Consider the following 16824-nt stretch of genomic DNA (forward strand, 5'->3'; position numbering starts at 1 on the left):
TCTCAGGAGTGGCTTCCATCTGGCCAATCTCCCATAAAGCCTGGATTTGTGAAGTGCTGCAGAGATTGTTGTCCTTCCGCCAGGTTGTCCCATCTCAGCCAAGGAACTATGTAGTTTTGTCTGAGTGGTTATTGGTTTCCTGGTCACCTCCCTGACGAAGGTTCTTCTTGCCAGGTTGCTCAGTTTGGTCTGGGTAGTTCCATAGTCTTTCCATTTCTTAATGATGGAGCTCTCTGTGCTCTTGGGAACTTTAAATACTCTAGAAATTGTTTATACCCTTCCCCAGATCTATGCCTCCTCACAATTCTATCTCGGCGTTCCACGGACAGTTCCTTGGACTTCATGGTAGAGTTTCTGCTCCGACACGCACTGTCAACTGTGGGACCTTATATAGAAAGGTGTGTTTCTTTCTAAGTCATGTCCAATCAATTGAATTGGCCACAGGTGGACTCCAATGAAGTTGTAGAGACATCTTAAGGATCATCAAAGGAAATTGGATTCACCTGAGCTCAACTTGGAGTGGCATAGCAAAGGTGTTGAATACCTATTGACTCAAGACATTTAAGCTTTTCGTTTTTAATTATTTTGTGAACATAAAGAAAAAATAAAATCCACTTTTACATTATGGGGTATCACGTGCAGATCAGTGACCAAAAAAAGTCTCAATTTAAACCATTTTAAATTCAGACTATAACACAAGAAAATTAAAAAAATGTCAAGGGGTGTGAATACTTTATGAAGGCACTCACTGTAAGCCTACCTAGTACTGCATCGTGTTTCAAAAATGGAAACGTAAAATCTGCAACGATTACCTTTAAGAAAATTATTTCAGGGTACTTTTTTAAGTGTACTTATTCATTGTACTAAAAATAAGAGTGTTAGTTACTAAACGTTGGTGAAAAATTTGAATAGGTATTTTAGGTGTAGTTTCTGTTATTGTCATTTAAATTACAACAACAATAGCCGACTCAATGCTTTGGTGTTGTTGTATGTGCACAAAGATATCGAGTTAGACATCGAGATGGTAGTGGACATGTATGCAAGGAAACATACCTGAAAGATGTTATTCATGAATCCTCTGTCAAAAGAAATATTTTTTCGGGGGTGGGAGATATTTTGACATGTTCTGTGAAAGTTACTGTGATGCGCATGCGCAGTATCACTCTGAAATAAATGTGGTGCTCCAACTTGGGTTGTGTATGTGTATTGCCTTTCACCTCTTAATCCGGTGGATACCTCACGGATAGCCCAACAAGTGTTTTTTTGCATCATTGAGAAACAAATGTATATTTTGATCAACTTCAGCTTGGAAAATATTTGCTCACCATTGGCCACAGAAGGAGGGAGGGTAAAGAGGATGCGGAGAGTAATAAATGTGTTGGAGACATTATCTGTGAGCTTATTTTTACAAACAAAGTACAAAACATCTTGTGGTCGTGCCAAAATTCACTCCACATCCCCAACAAATTATTACACTGAATGTGCTGACGGCCTAATGGTTAGGGCGGTGAGCTTGGGATGCCTAAAGTCCTGAGTTCGAATCCTGTTCAGCGGTGGAAATTAATACCAGGTGGGGTTGACTCAGCCTGTCTCATCCTTCCGAGGTCGGCGAAATGAGTATAAACCAAGGTACTGGGTCCTCTCTCAAGGAGGTTGGTGGCAGGATTTGCACTCCGGCCGCTGTAAAAACACCTCATTCTGTAGCACACACAGTGGTGTCGGGATGGTGTTCCGTCCAAGGATGTAGCGACGTGCTGGGCCAGCATTGAGGAGTCGTCTAAGGATGCAGCGACGTGCTGGTCCAGCATTGAGGAGTCGTCGGCCGATTCCTACTTCTCGGCAGGGGCTGACAAGACCTAGGCATACGCACGTTTGACACGAAGCTGTCTAGCCTGAATCCCAACCCAGCTATAAACTGCCATCCTGATGTTTCACAGGTCGTCATTGCGTGTCGTCCCTCAGATGGGTGTGAAACAAGTGTCGTTTCATTTCGGTTTATTGAAATAAACACTGGACAAGGCAGTTCGAAGACTGAAATTTGTCAAGTTTACAATAATAAAAGTATTTTATAAAACTTACAAATATATATTGTCACGTGACTCCCCTTGGTTAATACCGGGGAAATCACGGATAGCCAAAGCCAGCTTTAACTCAAAAGGCGTTCAGTTCAAATAGTGGATTTCACTATATATGCGTGGAGGAAGAAAGAAGAAGAGGAGGCTGAAGCTTACCTGTCGCGATTGCCGGCAGTCCCAACCTGCAGGAAATAAACTCACACGAAAAACGGATTTAGAATGCACAGAAAAAGAATGAAAGGATTTATTAAAAGAAATGCCAATAACAAGAAACGCGACGGTAAAACTAAATTTCCTAATCGGGACGTCCCGACACCAGACTTATAACACAGACAAAGGGAAAGGATAAACTGGATAAAATAAATTATGTGCATTTTATCGTGACACTTAGCTCAAATCAGTGCCTCGTCGGCAATCGTCCAGGCCCCAGTGTGCAGTCTTGACGCGGCTCCGGTGTTGGCGGGAAACCTGAGGGCAAGAGGGAAGAGAGCGAAAATGTCGGCCAGGGAGTCCTTTTATCGGCCGTCTCGTGACATCACCAGCACTTCTCCTCCACTCAGCGCAGTCCAACACTACCTTGTCCAGTTCTCCACCTATCAGCGTGCAGCCTGCCTCTGACGTCAGCGGTGGTCTTTGCCAATTGGCACGCTGCTTATTGCTCCTCCTCTTACCCCAATCGGTGAGTCCTTTTTGCTCCGCCCTGGCCAATCAGCGAGTCCCTCCTTAACCTGGCCTTCCGGTTAGTCGACTCCCGCCCAATAGCGAGTCACTTCTTGCTCCGCCCTGGCCAATCACGAGTCTCCGGGGCGTGTCTTCGGCCTGCTTGAGCTATGTGTGCTTGCCAGGCGGGATTGTTAGCCCTGGTGCTTGAGGCCTGGCTTCCGGTTGGGTTTTATTGGTTGGTTTTTATGTAATGGCCATTCTCACTCGTGTCTATTGTGGTGCCATAAAGGACAAAGGATAAATCACATAGGGCAAGACTTACAAGGGATAATTTACCCTTTTGCCATAATCTAGTTAACATGCCCCACCCCCTCATGACGGGGACGAATATACAACTTAATCCAACATTCGGCGAAACAGGATCTCCACTTATTACATGGGGTGGTTCTACTTCTTCACGACAGTCGGAGCATGACACCAACACAAATCTACTTGACTCTACATATCACTACCCCCACAACATAACAATATTAAAATAATAACAATCATATAAAATTACATAAATCAAAAAATATCAACAGCTCTCCCTACCTCCCCCTCTCACTCATCATCTTACCCGATCCCTCCCCTCCCCTGTCATGTACCCGATGCTCCCCCTCTCTCCTCCTTAACGGTATGGACCTCAAACATCCAGGGCCTTTGCTCTAATCTGACTCATCTCTCCATACAGGTTGCTTCTGACAAACCAGACGTAATCTGCTTAACATAAACTTTCCTCCTTCAAGATGTCTCCAATTCCTTAATATCTCTTCCTGGTTACTCCCTCCTCCGGTATGACAGACCTGAGCCTCGTCCTGGTGGTGGGGTTGCTATCTTTTTCAAAAACTCTCTTCCTCACTCTCCTTGCACTGCCCTCTCTCCACCCCACCCCCAGGAGTACCTCTGGCTACGGCGTCCTCTCTGCTCCCACCTTTTGTTCATGTGTTCTGTACCGTCCTCCAAACAGTGATGACTCCATTTACATCTCCCTGTCTGACAACATGGACCAACTTCTATCCCCTCATCCCAACTCTCTCTTCCTCATATGTGGCGACTTCAACTGTCATCATGCCAGCTGGCTCGGTGTGGCTTCCTCTCACAGCAGCCATGGCACCTCAGGAAAGGACTTTTGCGACTCACTGGGACTGACACAATCTGTCAATTTCCCAGCCCGGATCTCAGTCAATGGAGTATCTTCTCTTCTAGACTTGGTTATGACTAACTTCCCTGCAAATGTCTGCTGTTCTCCTGCTCCAATCGGTTCTTCTGATCATTTCCTTGTTAAAGTGGATATCTCACTGGCCATTCTCAGAGAGCCTCCTCAGTGCCGACGAATCTGGCATTTCACTCAGGCCGACTGGCACGGTCTTCCAGCAGCCATCAATCATCTGGACTGGTCTCCCATCTCAACTGCCTCTGACATCAACTCATCCTGGGAATTCTTCCAAAACAAACTGCTATCTCTCATGCACAGATTTATCCCATCTCGTCTTCAGTTGTCATACCCTCCCTCCCGTCCATGGTACACTGAAGCTTGTGGTGAGGCAGTTGCCATGAAGCAACTTGCCTTCACCTCATGGAAGGCTAATCAACTGAAGGAAATCTCAGTTCCTTTCTCAAAGCTCGGAACAAGTGTGTGTCTACCCTCAGGAGAGCCAGGAAACAATATCTCTCTACTCTTAAGACTGAACTCTCAAACCTGTCTCGCTCCTCCAAATCTTGATGGCGCCTGGTCAAATCTGTTTCTGGTGTTTGTTGCCCTTCCATCCCCTCCATTACCTCAAAAGGCTACATAGCTGACTCCGTACGTGAAAAAGTATTGCACTGAATAGTATTGCACTGAACAAAAAGTATTGCACCACCGAGGCTGAATGCCTCAACTCTGTGTTTGCCTCAAAATCTTGTGTCCCAAACCCGTCCCTCTCTGTAGTATTGCACTGAAAGTATTGTAAAAGTATTGCAGTATTGTAGTATTGCACTGTAGTATTGTAAAAGTATTGCACTGAAAAGTATTGCACTGAACAAAAAGTATTGCACCACCGAGGCTGAATGCCTCAACTCTGTGTTTGCCTCAAAATCTTGTGTCCCAAACCCGTCCCTCTCTGTATCCACCATACCCAGTCATACCCAGCTGCTCCTGGACTCTGTGTCCTTTTCTCCTGACAAGGTGAAGAAGTTTCTGTCAATCCTCGACTCTGATTCTGCAACTGGACCAGACAGCACAAGCCCACAGGTCCTAAAATCCTGCTCTGCCTCACTATCTCACCTTCTCTCTGTTCTCTTCACCCTCTCTTTTGCTCAAGGCCATCTGCCATCAGCTTGGAAATCAGCCAACATTACCGCTTTACACAAAAAAGGTGCAAAAACAGATCCCTGCAACTACAGACCAATCAGCCTTCTCCCAATTATCAGCAAAGTCATGGAATCCATCATTGCTTTGGATATCAAATCTTTCCTCTTCTCCAATGACTTGATCTCTGATCATCAATTTGGTTTCAGACCAGGTCACTCTACTCTGGACATGCTGCTTCTGCTGTCTAAACAATGGATGGAGGTCCTCAATGCCAAACAGGAAATCAGAGCTGTCTCCCTTGACATATCACATGCCATCAATACGGTCTGGCACCCCGCTCTGCTCACCAAACTCTCCTCCTATGGTATCCATGGAAATCTCCACGCATGGTTTGCGGACTTCCTCTCTGGTCGTATTCAACGTGTGGCCCTGAATTTATTTTTTTTCTCTCTCGTGGTGAGGTTTCTCTCATCTCCTCTTCCTGTTCAGGCTGGAGTTCCTCAAGGCAGTGTTCGTGGCCCTTTGCTTTCTCTGATCTTCATCAATGATCTCTCTGACTCTTGAAAATCCTCTCTATCTCTTTGCTGATGACTCCACACTCTGCCGCTCCATTGCTCATTTCTCAGATCGGCAGTCTGCAGCCTCCTCACTCTCTGCAGACCTGGACAAAATCACAGACTGGTCAAACAAGTGGAACATGTCTTTCAATCCTGACAAATCTCACACTCTTACTATGTCTCTCTGAAAAGACCGACTGGACAACCCTCCCATCTACTTTCTGAACAATCCTCTCCAAGAAGTTCTGTCACTCAATATCTGCCATGATCTTTCCTGGGAAAACCACATTTCCAAGCTGGCCTCCAAAGCCAGTCGCCGACTGGGCATCCTCCATCGTGCGAGGTCCTTCCTTGGCACACTGCTCTCCCCTCTGGGCCGGTGCTCCTGCCTCACACCTAGCTCGTTTTCACACTGTTGAAACCAAAGCTTTCAGAATCATTGGAATCTCCCGCGATTAAGCTAACTCCGAGGGCCTTTCACTCACTCACCGCAGGCAGGTTGGTGGTCTTTCTGTCTTCTATCGACTACTCTCTGGCCTTGCTCCCCCAGCTCTGTCTGTGCTCTGTCCCCCAAATATTCCTGCAGGTCACACAAGATCTGCCAGCAACCCTCTTATGGTTAAACTGCCAAAATCAAGACTCTCTGCTCACCTTCACTCTTTCATTCGTTTTTTCTCCCGCCTCTGGAACAAACTCCCTCACTCTCTTCAACCCCACTCCTCCCTCCAGGTCATTAAAACAGCTGTTTACCACCATCTCTTATCTTCCCCCAACCAAAACCTTGATCTTTTCTACCCCGGTTAATTCACCCCAGATCTACTTTTTTGAAATACCGGCTTCTTTCCTGGAATTCCTAGCTCTGTCCATGTGTTTTTTTTTTTACCTCTCCCACCCTCCATCCCCCCTTCCCATGCCTCCTCCCCCCAAGCCCTCTCCCTCCCACAGATCTCCCGATGTCCCTGCTCTCAAATGTTGTACTTGTGTGCTTCCTTCTCTCTCCCCATATTGTCTCCCGCTTCATTTATCATATGTTTTATGTGTCAGTTTGTCTTTTTGTGATCAATGTTACCTCTTGCACGAGCCTCGATCTTGTATACAAAAAAAAGCAGAAAACGCAAGAAGATCAACAAACATATTATACATGTAATTGATTTTATTCATCTGCAATTCTACATAACAGATTTAGCATTTCAGTCAAAAAAGGAATTGTTGAATTCTTGTGTATCTGAGTCTTCCACCGAGGTCGGTGAAGATGTTGAGCATTCCGGAGTTGCATATTATATCGAGACACAGAATGTCGGGTCGAAGGAAGAATGTCACGGTGACGATCACATTTTAAAAGACCAAGACCAAAACGCAAGTGAAGCTCATTTCTGTGTTCACTCGAGCACCCGAGCTGAAACACAGGTAATTGAGATAGGGAGTAGCTGATCAAATTCATTAACATGAGTAGTCTTAGGAATTGCACACACTGAAGCACATTTCCACTTGACAGGGAAGTAACCATTCTGTAAGCATTTGTTAAATATCTTTGTAACAGGGCCTGAGGTTTCCAGTGCAAACTCTTTGAAAAGACGAGCGGGTACATCACTGGGATGAGGTGCCTTAGATGCGTTGAGACGTCTAAGACGAAAGTAAACCTCGTGGTGCTGGATTGTTGGTGGAGGCACAGCAGCCGGAAGATATGCTGGAAGAGTTGCCAGGTACAGCGCAGGCAACATAGTACAGATGAGGGAAAAATGCTTGTTAACATCATTAGCCAGCTGGTGAGGAGATTGGTCAAGAAAAGCAAGATTATAGGATTGCTTCTTCATTCCGGTCAAAAAAAGCAAGATTATAGGATTGCTTCTTCATTCCGGTCAAGAAAAGCAAGATTATAGGATTGCTTCTTCATTCCGGTCAAAAAAAGCAAGATTATAGGATTGCTTCTTCATTCCGTTCAAGAAAAGCAAGATTATAGGATTGCTTCTTCATTCCGGTCAAGAAAAGCAAGATTATAGGATTGCTTCTTCATTCCGGTCAAGAAAAGCAAGATTATAGGATTGCTTCTTCTTTCCGGTCAAGAAAAGCAAGATTATAGGATTGCTTCTTCATTCCGGTCAAGAAAAGCAAGATTATAGGATTGCTTCTTCATTCCGGTCAAGAAAAGCAAGATTATAGGATTGCTTCTTCATTCCGGTCAAGAAAAGCAAGATTATAGGATTGCTTCTTCATTCCGGTCAAGAAAAGCAAGATTATAGGATTGCTTCTTCATTCCGGTCAAGAAAAGCAAGATTATAGGATTGCTTCTTCATTCCGGTCAAGAAAAGCAAGATTATAGGATTGCTTCTTCATTCCGGTCAAGAAAAGGAAGATTATAGGATTGCTTCTTCATTCCGGTCAAGAAAAGCAAGATTATAGGATTGCTTCTTCATTCCGGTCAATAAAAGCAAGATTATAGAAAGATGCTTCTTCATTCCGGTCAAGAAAAGCAAGATTATAGGATTGCTTCTTCATTCCGGTCAATAAAAGCAAGATTATAGTAAGATGCTTCTTCATTCCAGTCAAGAAAAGCAAGATTATAGGATTGCTTCTTCATTCCGGTCAAGAAAAGCAAGATTATAGTAAGATGCTTCTTCATTCTGGTCAATAAAAGCAAGATTATAGGATTGCTTCTTCATTCCGGTCAAGAAAAGCAAGATTATAGGATTGCTTCTTCATTCTGGTCAAAAAAAGCAAGATTATAGGATTGCTTCTTCATTCCGGTCAAGAAAAGCAAGATTATAGGATTGCTTCTTCATTCCGGTCAAGAAAAGCAAGATAAAAGGATTGCTTCTTCATTCCGGTCAAGAAAAGCAAGATTATAGGATTGCTTCTTCATTCCGGTCAAGAAAAGCAAGATAAAAGGATTGCTTCTTCATTCCGGTCAAGAAAAGCAAGATTATAGGATTGCTTCTTCATTCCAGTCAATAATCTGATCTGTCTTTGCCATGTTGCAGGCTCTGATATTTTAAGGTGTTCGACTTTGTTCTGAAAGTTAAGATTCCTTGGCTTTTCTGATATGATGCCGAACTGTATTCCTTAGTTGACGATATCGAACAAAATCACCGATATCATGTGCAGCGTCCTGTTGTCCTATTAAACGACAAAGATTGTGTCCTTGAACCCTGGTTTGTCCCTCGGTTTCCGCTACTTCACCATCTCTTGAAAGCATCGTTTGTGTTGCACCAAAGAGTAGTTTGTAAAATTTCTACCATCTCTTCAGGATTATCGGTCGAGTTAACATCAGCGTATAAAGAAATGTGGTGTGGAGGTCCAGAGATGGGGGTCTTGTAACTGCTTTCTCTAATACAACATTGACCGCGAAAACCAAACAAGCAAAACCAAGTTTTCCAGGCCGCAATCACAATCCAGAACAGAGAAAAGCACAATTCACATCGTAAAACAATGGGAAACGCGACATCATGGAATCTGTTATGAACATCAAAATGCACAGATCGCCCAGAATATGGAGCAGCAAAGATGCTCACGCACGGCGCAACAGAACTCTGGTGGCTCGTAAATAAACCTCTCCCCATAAAATAGCAGAATGAGAAGGGGAAGGGGTGAGAGGAAGGGGAGGGGTCAGAGTAGGGGAAGGGGTGAGAGGAGGGGAAGGGGTCAGAGTAGGGGAAGGGGTGAGAGGAGGGGAGGTGTCAGAGTAGGGGAAGGGGTGAGAGGAAGGGGTGAGAGGTGGGGAAGGGGTCAGAGTAGGGGAAGGGGTCAGAGTAGGGGGAAGGGGTCAGAGTAGGGGAAGGGGTGAGAGTAGGGGAAGGGGTGAGAGGAAGGGGTGAGAGGAAGGGGTGAGAGGAAGAGAAGGGGTGAGAGGAAGGGGTGAGAGGAAGGGGTGAGAGGAGGGGAAGGGGTCAGAGTAGGGGAAGGGGTGAGAGGAAGGGGTGAGAGGAAGGGGTGAGAGGAAGAGAAGGGGTGAGAGGAAGGGGTGAGAGGAAGGGGTGAGAGGAGGGGAAGGGGTCAGAGTAGGGGAAGGAGTGAGAGGAAGGGGTGAGACGAAGGGAAGGGGTCAGAGGAGGGGAAGGGGTGAGAGGAAGGGGATGGGTCAGAGTAGGGGAAGGGGTGAGAGGAGGGGAAGGAGTCAGAGTAGGGTAAGGGGTGAGAGGAAGGGGTGAGAGGTGGGGAAGGGGTCAGAGTAGGGGAAGGGGTCAGAGTAGGGGAAGGGGTCAGAGTAGGGGAAGGGGTGAGAGGAAGGGGTGAGAGGAAGGGGTGAGAGGAAGAGAAGGGGTGAGAGGAAGGGGTGATAGGAGGGGAAGGGGTCAGAGTAGGGGAAGGGGTGAGAGGAAGGGGTGAGAGGAAGGGGTGAGAGGAAGAGAAGGGGTGAGAGGAAGGGGTGAGAGGAGGGGAAGGGGTCAGGGTAGGGGAAGGAGTGAGAGGAAGGGGTGAGAGGAAGGGAAGGGGTGAGAGCAAGGGAAGGGGTCAGAGGAGGGGAAGGGGTCAGAGAAGGGGAAGGGCTCAGAGTAGGGGAAGGAGTGAGAGGAAAGGGTGAGAGGAAGGGAAGGGGTGAGAGGCAGGGAAGGGGTGAGAGGAAGGGGTGAGAGGCAGGGAATGGGTGAGAGGAAGGGAAGGGGTGAGAGGAGGGGAAGGGGTCAGAGTAGGGGAAGGGGTGAGAGGAGGGGAAGGGGTCAGAGTAGGGGAAGGGGTGAGAGGAGGGGAAGGGGTCAGAGTAGGGGAAGGAGTGAGAGGAAGGGAAGGGGTGAGAGGAGGGGAAGGGGTGAGAGGAGGGGAAGGGGTGAGAGGAAGGGAAGGGGTGGGAGGAAGGGGAGGGGTGAGAGGAGGGGAGGGGTGAGAGGAGGGGAGGGGTGAGAGGAAGGGAAGGGGTGAGAGGAAAAGGAGGGGTGAGAGCAAGGGAAGGTGTCAGAGGAGGGGAAGGGGTCAGAGTAGGGGAAGGAGTGAGAGGAAGGGGTGAGAGGAAGGGAAGGGGTGAGAGGAAGGGAAGGGGTGAGAGGAGGGGAAGGGGTGAGAGGAGGGGAAGGGGTGAGAGGAAGGGAAGGGGTGAGAGGAAGGGAAGGGGTCAGAGGAGGGGAAGGGGTCAGAGGAGGGGAAGGGGTCAGAGGAGGTGAAGGAGTGAGAGGTAGGGAAGGGGTGAGAGGAAGGGGAGGGGTGAGAGGAGGGGAGGGGTGAGAGGAGGGGAGGGGTGAGAGGAATGGAAGGGATGAGAGGAAAGGGAGGGGTGAGAGCAAGGGAAGGGGTCAGAGGAGGGGAAGGGGTCAGAGGAGGGGAAGGGGTCAGATTAGGGGAAGGAGTGAGAGGAAGGGAAGGGGTGAGGGGAAGGGGTGAGAGGAGGGGAAGGGGTCAGAGGAGGGGAAGGGGTCAGATTAGGGGAAGGAGTGAGAGGAAGGGAAGGGGTGAGAGGAAGGGAAGGGGTGAGGGGAAGGGGTCAGAGGAGGGGAAGGGGTCAGAGGAGGGGAAGGGGTCAGATTAGGGGAAGGAGTGAGAGGAAGGGAAGGGGTGAGAGGAAGGGAAGGGGTGAGAGGAAGGGAAGGGGTGAGAGGAGGGGAAGGGGTGAGAGGAGGGGAAGGGGTGAGAGGAAGGGAAGGGGTGAGAGGAAGGGGAGGGGTGAGAGGAAGGGGAGGGGTGAGAGGAGGGTAAGGGGTGAGAGGAATGGAAGGGGTGAGAGGAAAGGGAGGGGTGAGAGGAAGGGAAGGGGTCAGAGGAGGGGAAGGGGTCAGAGGAGGGGAAGGGGTCAGAGGAGGTGAAGGAGTGAGAGGAAGGGAAGGGGTGAGAGGAAGGGAAGGGGTGAGAGGAAGGGGAGGGGTGAGAGTAAGGGGAGGGGTGAGAGGAAGGGGAGGGGTGAGAGGAAGGGAAGGGGTGAGAGGAAGGGGAGGGGTGAGAGGAAGGGGAGGGGTGAGAGGAAGGGAAGGGATGAGAGGAGGGAAGGGGTGAGAGGAGGGGAAGGAGTGAGAGGAAGGGGTGAGAGGCAGGGAAGGGGTGAGAGGAAGGGAAGGGGTGAGAGGAAGGGAAGGGGTGAGAGGAAGGGGTGAGAGGAAGGGAAGGGGTGAGAGGCAGGGAAGGGGTGAGAGGAAGGGAAGGGGTGAGAGGAGGGGAAGGGGTGAGAGGAAGGGAAGGGGTGAGAGGAGGGGAAGGGGTGAGAGGAAGGGAAGGGGTGAGGGGAAGGGAAGGGGTGAGAGGAGGGGAAGGGGTGAGAGGAGGGGAAGGGGTGAGAGGAAGGGAAGGGGTGAGAGGAAGGGGAGGGGTGAGAGGAAGGGGAGGGGTGAAAGGAGGGTAAGGGGTGAGAGGAAGGGAAGGGGTGAGAGGAAAGGGAGGGGTGAGAGGAAGGGAAGGGGTCAGAGGAGGGGAAGGGGTCAGAGGAGGGGAAGGGGTCAGAGGAGGTGAAGGAGTGAGAGGAAGGGAAGGGGTGAGAGGAAGGGAAGGGGTGAGAGGAAGGGGAGGGGTGAGAGTAAGGGGAGGGGTGAGAGGAAGGGGAGGTGTGAGAGTAAGGGGAGGGGTGAGAGGAAGGGGAGGTGTGAGAGGAAGGGAAGGGGTGAGAAGAAGGGGAGGGGTGAGAGGAAGGGAAGGGATGAGAGGAAGGGAAGGGGTGAGAGGAATGGAAGGGATGAGAGGAAAGGGAGGGGTGAGAGCAAGGGAAGGGGTCAGAGGAGGGGAAGGGGTGAGAGGAAGGGAAGGGGTGAGAGGAAGGGAAGGCGTGAGAGGAAGGGAAGGGGTGAGAGGAGGGGAAGGGGTGAGAGGAGGGGAAGGGGTGAGAGGAAGGGAAGGGGTGAGAGGAAGGGGAGGGTTGAGAGGAAGGGGAGGGGTGAGAGGAGGGTAAGGGGTGAGAGGAAGGGAAGGGGTGAGAGGAAAGGGAGGGGTGAGAGGAAGGGAAGGGGTCAGAGGAGGGGAAGGGGTCAGAGGAGGGGAAGGGGTCAGAGGAGGTGAAGGAGTGAGAGGAAGGGAAGGGGTGAGAGGAAGGGAAGGGGTGAGAGGAAGGGGAGGGGTGAGAGTAAGGGGAGGGGTGAGAGGAAGGGGAGGGGTGAGAGGAAGGGAAGGGGTGAGAGGAAGGGGAGGGGTGAGAGGAAGGGAAGGGATGAGAGGAAGGGAAGGGGTGAGAGGAGGGGAAGGAGTGAGAGGAAGGGGTGAGAGGAAGGGAAGGGGTGAGAGGCAGGGAAGGGGTGAGAGGAAGGGGAGGGGTGAGAGGAAGGGAAGGGGTGAGATGAGTGGCAGGGAAGGTGGATGGGAGAGGGGAAAACGAAGGCAGTGTGAGGGGATGGTATGGCAGTGTGAGGGGATGGTAAGGCAGTGTGAGGGGATGGTCAGGCAGAGTGTGGTGATGGTAAGGCAGTGTGAGGGGATGGTAAGGCAGTGTGAGGGGATGGTAAGGCAGTGTGAGGGGATGGTATGGCAGTGTGAGGGGATGGTAAGGCAGTGTGAGGGGATGGTGAGGCAGTGTGAGGGGATGGTAAGGCAGTGTGAGGTGATTGTAAGGCAGTGTGAGGGGATGGTATGGCAGTGTGAGGGGATGGTAAGGCAGTGTGAGGGGATGGTCAGGCAGTGTGAGGGGATGGTAAGGCAGTGTGAGGGGATGGTAAGGCAGTGTGAGGGGATGGTATGGCAGTGTGAGGGGATGGTAAGGCAGTGTGAGGGGATGGTAAGGCAGTGTGAGGGGATGGTAAGGCAGTGTGAGAGGATGGTACGGCAGTGTGAGGGGATGGTAAGGCAGTGTGAGGGGATGGTACGGCAGTGTGAGGGGATGGTCAGGCAGTGTGAGGGGATGATAAGGCAGTGTGAGTGGATGGTAAGGTAGTGTGAGGGGATGGGATGGCAGTGTGAGGGGATGGTAAGGCAGTGTGAGGGAATTGTCAGGCAGTGTGAGGGGATGGTAAGGCAGTGTGAGGGGATGGTAAGGCAGTGTGATGGGATGGTCAGGCAGTGTGATGGGATGGTAAGGCAGTGTGATGGGATGGTCAGGCAGTGTGATGGGATGGTCAGGCAGTGTGAGGGGATGGTAAGGCAGTGTGAGGGGATGGTAAGGCAGTGTGATGGGATGGTCAGGCAGTGTGATGGGATGGTCAGGCAGTGTGATGGGATGGTCAGGCAGTGTGAGGGGATGGTAAGGCAGTGTGATGGGATGGTCAGGCAGTGTGATGGGATGGTCAGGCAGTGTGATGGGATGGTCAGGCAGTGTGAGGGGATGGTAAGGCAGTGTGATGGGATGGTCAGGCAGTGTGATGGGATGGTAAGGCAGTGTGATGGGATGGGATGGCAGTGTGAGGGGATGGTAAGGCAGTGTGATGGGATGGTCAGGCAGTGTGATGGGATGGTCAGGCAGTGTGAGGGGATGGTAAGGCAGTGTGATGGGATGGTCAGGCAGTGTGAGGGGATTGTAAGGCAGTGTGATGGGATGGTCAGGCAGTGTGAGGGGATGGTAAGGCAGTTTGAGGGGATGGTCAGGCAGTGTGAAGGGATGGTAAGGCAGTGTGAGGGGATGGTAAGGCAGTGTGATGGGATGGTCAGGCAGAGTGAAGAAAGGGGAAGACAATGTCACTGGATAACGTATGGCGACTATGATGAGGTGCATTTGGTGTTTGACCGTTATGACACAGGTGAATCAATGAAAGCTTCAACTCGTGAGAGACGTCTTGGTGACAGGAAGGCTGTTGCATATCACATCACTGATTCAACATCAATTGGAAAACGAAGTATGAGCCGTCTGCTGGCCCATGTATCTGCGAAAGATGCATTAACCACATACTTAGCTGAAAATGTATTGGGACATGCTATGTATAACAAATGAGAAGTGTCTCGTGGTTGCCTGGAAAGATAAGGACAAGGTACAGGCTACAAACAGAGCAATAATTGACCTTGCAAGTATTCAAGGGTACAAACAGGTTTTAATGCGCTCTGGTTTGTCCAATGTTTACGAGCTAACCTCCACACACACACACACACACACACACACACACACACACACACACACACACACACACACACACACACACACACACACACACACACACACACACACACACACACACACACACACACACACACACACACCTATTTAAAGTAGTTATTCCTATGTAAACTGTTTCTTCTCAGCTAAACAAGTTCCTTAAAGGCATCTTATCAAAACCTTTTAGAAAGAAATGTAAACTTACCACAAACTTTGGGGTTTTTCCCACTTGTTGTCATAATACTGAGCCAGTAAACTTCTGACCAATGACATGTGCTGAATGTGTGGAGTAAATACAGCTTGCAGCCACAATGGCGCCCTCTATCGTAGTTTTGTCAATATGGAAACCCAGAAAGGCCACAATTCATAGTATACAAAACAGGTAAATTACAATAATATAGCCCTTAATGAATGAAGTGCATGTTTGAATTCTTTGTTAATTAAACGATAGGTATTTTTGCCAAAAGGAAAATCTTGACACATTTACGTTTATATATTTTAAATAAACATAAAATGTGGCAGCCATTTTGAAAAGCAAGATGGCTGCCATGCATTTGTTTACCACAGTAAATTGAAAGTATACATTTTAAACCTTTGACATAAACATTTGGGGGTATATAGCCACCAAAATTTATTTCATATTATATTCACAAGTCGAGTTATAGTCAAAAAGGGTTCACAAATGGCGGCCATTTTGAAATCCAAGATGGCCGCCATCTGCAGCACTTCAGTTTTTGCCAACATGGTTTTTCTTGTTCCTTAGGGTCTAAATAAGGTAGCTAGGTGGTATGTTCTAATCATTAAGTGCCCACGGGACTCTTTATCACGACATAAGCTCCCTGACTTCTATCAGATTTTAGTCCAGTTGAGTTCATCACATACTGAACCCTCCGGCGTCCGTCGTCTGTCATCGTCGTCGTCGTCTGTCGTCTGTCGTCCGTTAACTTTTCGACGTTAACACTCCAGCGTCCACAAATAACCGATTCTGATCAAACTTGACATGCAGCATCTTTACCCCAAGGACCAGGTTGATATTATATTTCAGCCCGATCCGTTGAAAAATGGCGGACGTAGTCGACCATTTTGTTTTTGGTCATGAAAACGACGTTAACACTCCAGCGTCCACAAATATTAACAGATTTTGATCAAACTTAGAATGTTTAACCCTTACCACACAAGGTAGGCTGCTATTGCATTCCAACCCGATCCGTCACAAAATGGCCGGCACAGGCCGTCATATTGTTTTCAGCTCCGAAACGACGTTATAGTGTAGCAGCATAGCAAACCTGTTGTGCATTTTGTGATACAAGCACCAAATTTGGCACAAATGTACATTAATATGTTGCGAACATTTTCAGATATTGGGCCACTTGAAATTCCGTAATTTTTTTTTTAAAATTTTTTCAAATTTCGTAATTTCAAATTTTTCGGGTGACACCGTCACAATTTCGGTCTTCGAGGCCGGCCGATATAGTGGGGCGGCTTAGCCCAAATATTCAAAAGAATTGTGCATTTTGTGATACAAGCACCAAATTTGGCACAAATGTACATTAATATGTTGCGAACATTGTGTGGTCAGCAATGAAGACGAGAGTCTGAATTACATGTATGCAAAAGACCTTGTGAACCAGTGAAGCAAATACACGGGTAAGCATGAATTAAATCTAGGGCATGATATAATTTCCATGATGTTTACCTCTACACTCAATGGTGGAAGGAGGTAATGTTTTGATCCCAGCTTGTCTGTATGTCTGTTTGTCTGTTAGTCCACAAAATTCCAGACAAAGCTTGTAGTAGTGGTAGTTGTAGTGGTAGTGGTGATAACAGAAATTGTTATATAGAACTGAACTTATATTATTATTATATGCAGAAAATAACTTCATTTCTATATGCCCTGCAGTGGACAGGTTAATTGGTTTATGCACTGAAGGGGTCACCCTGGTGTGCACTGCTGTGTTCTGCCTCACTGAGTTGTTCAGGTATGATGTACTCAGCACAAGCTTCCGGTCGGCCCGGAGGTGGGGGTGCGGGGCCTGTCACGGAACGTCAAAACAAACGGCCTGCCGGGGCCGCCCAAAAGTCGGGCGTGAGGGGCGCGTCCACCAATGGAACGCCTCTCGCTTCCCAGATCGAGGGCCACGTGGTCAGGAGAACCTCGTCCCTTCCGGTCACACTTTGCCTATCGGCCGGCCTCGAAGACCGAAATTGTGACGGTGTCACCCGAAAAATTTGAAATTACGAAATTTGAAAAAATTTGAAAAACAAAATTACGGAATT

Source organism: Myxine glutinosa, chromosome 13 (assembly GCF_964187855.1).
Source record: "Myxine glutinosa chromosome 13, kmMyxGlut1.1, whole genome shotgun sequence".
Taxonomy (NCBI): Eukaryota; Metazoa; Chordata; class Myxini; order Myxiniformes; family Myxinidae; genus Myxine; species Myxine glutinosa.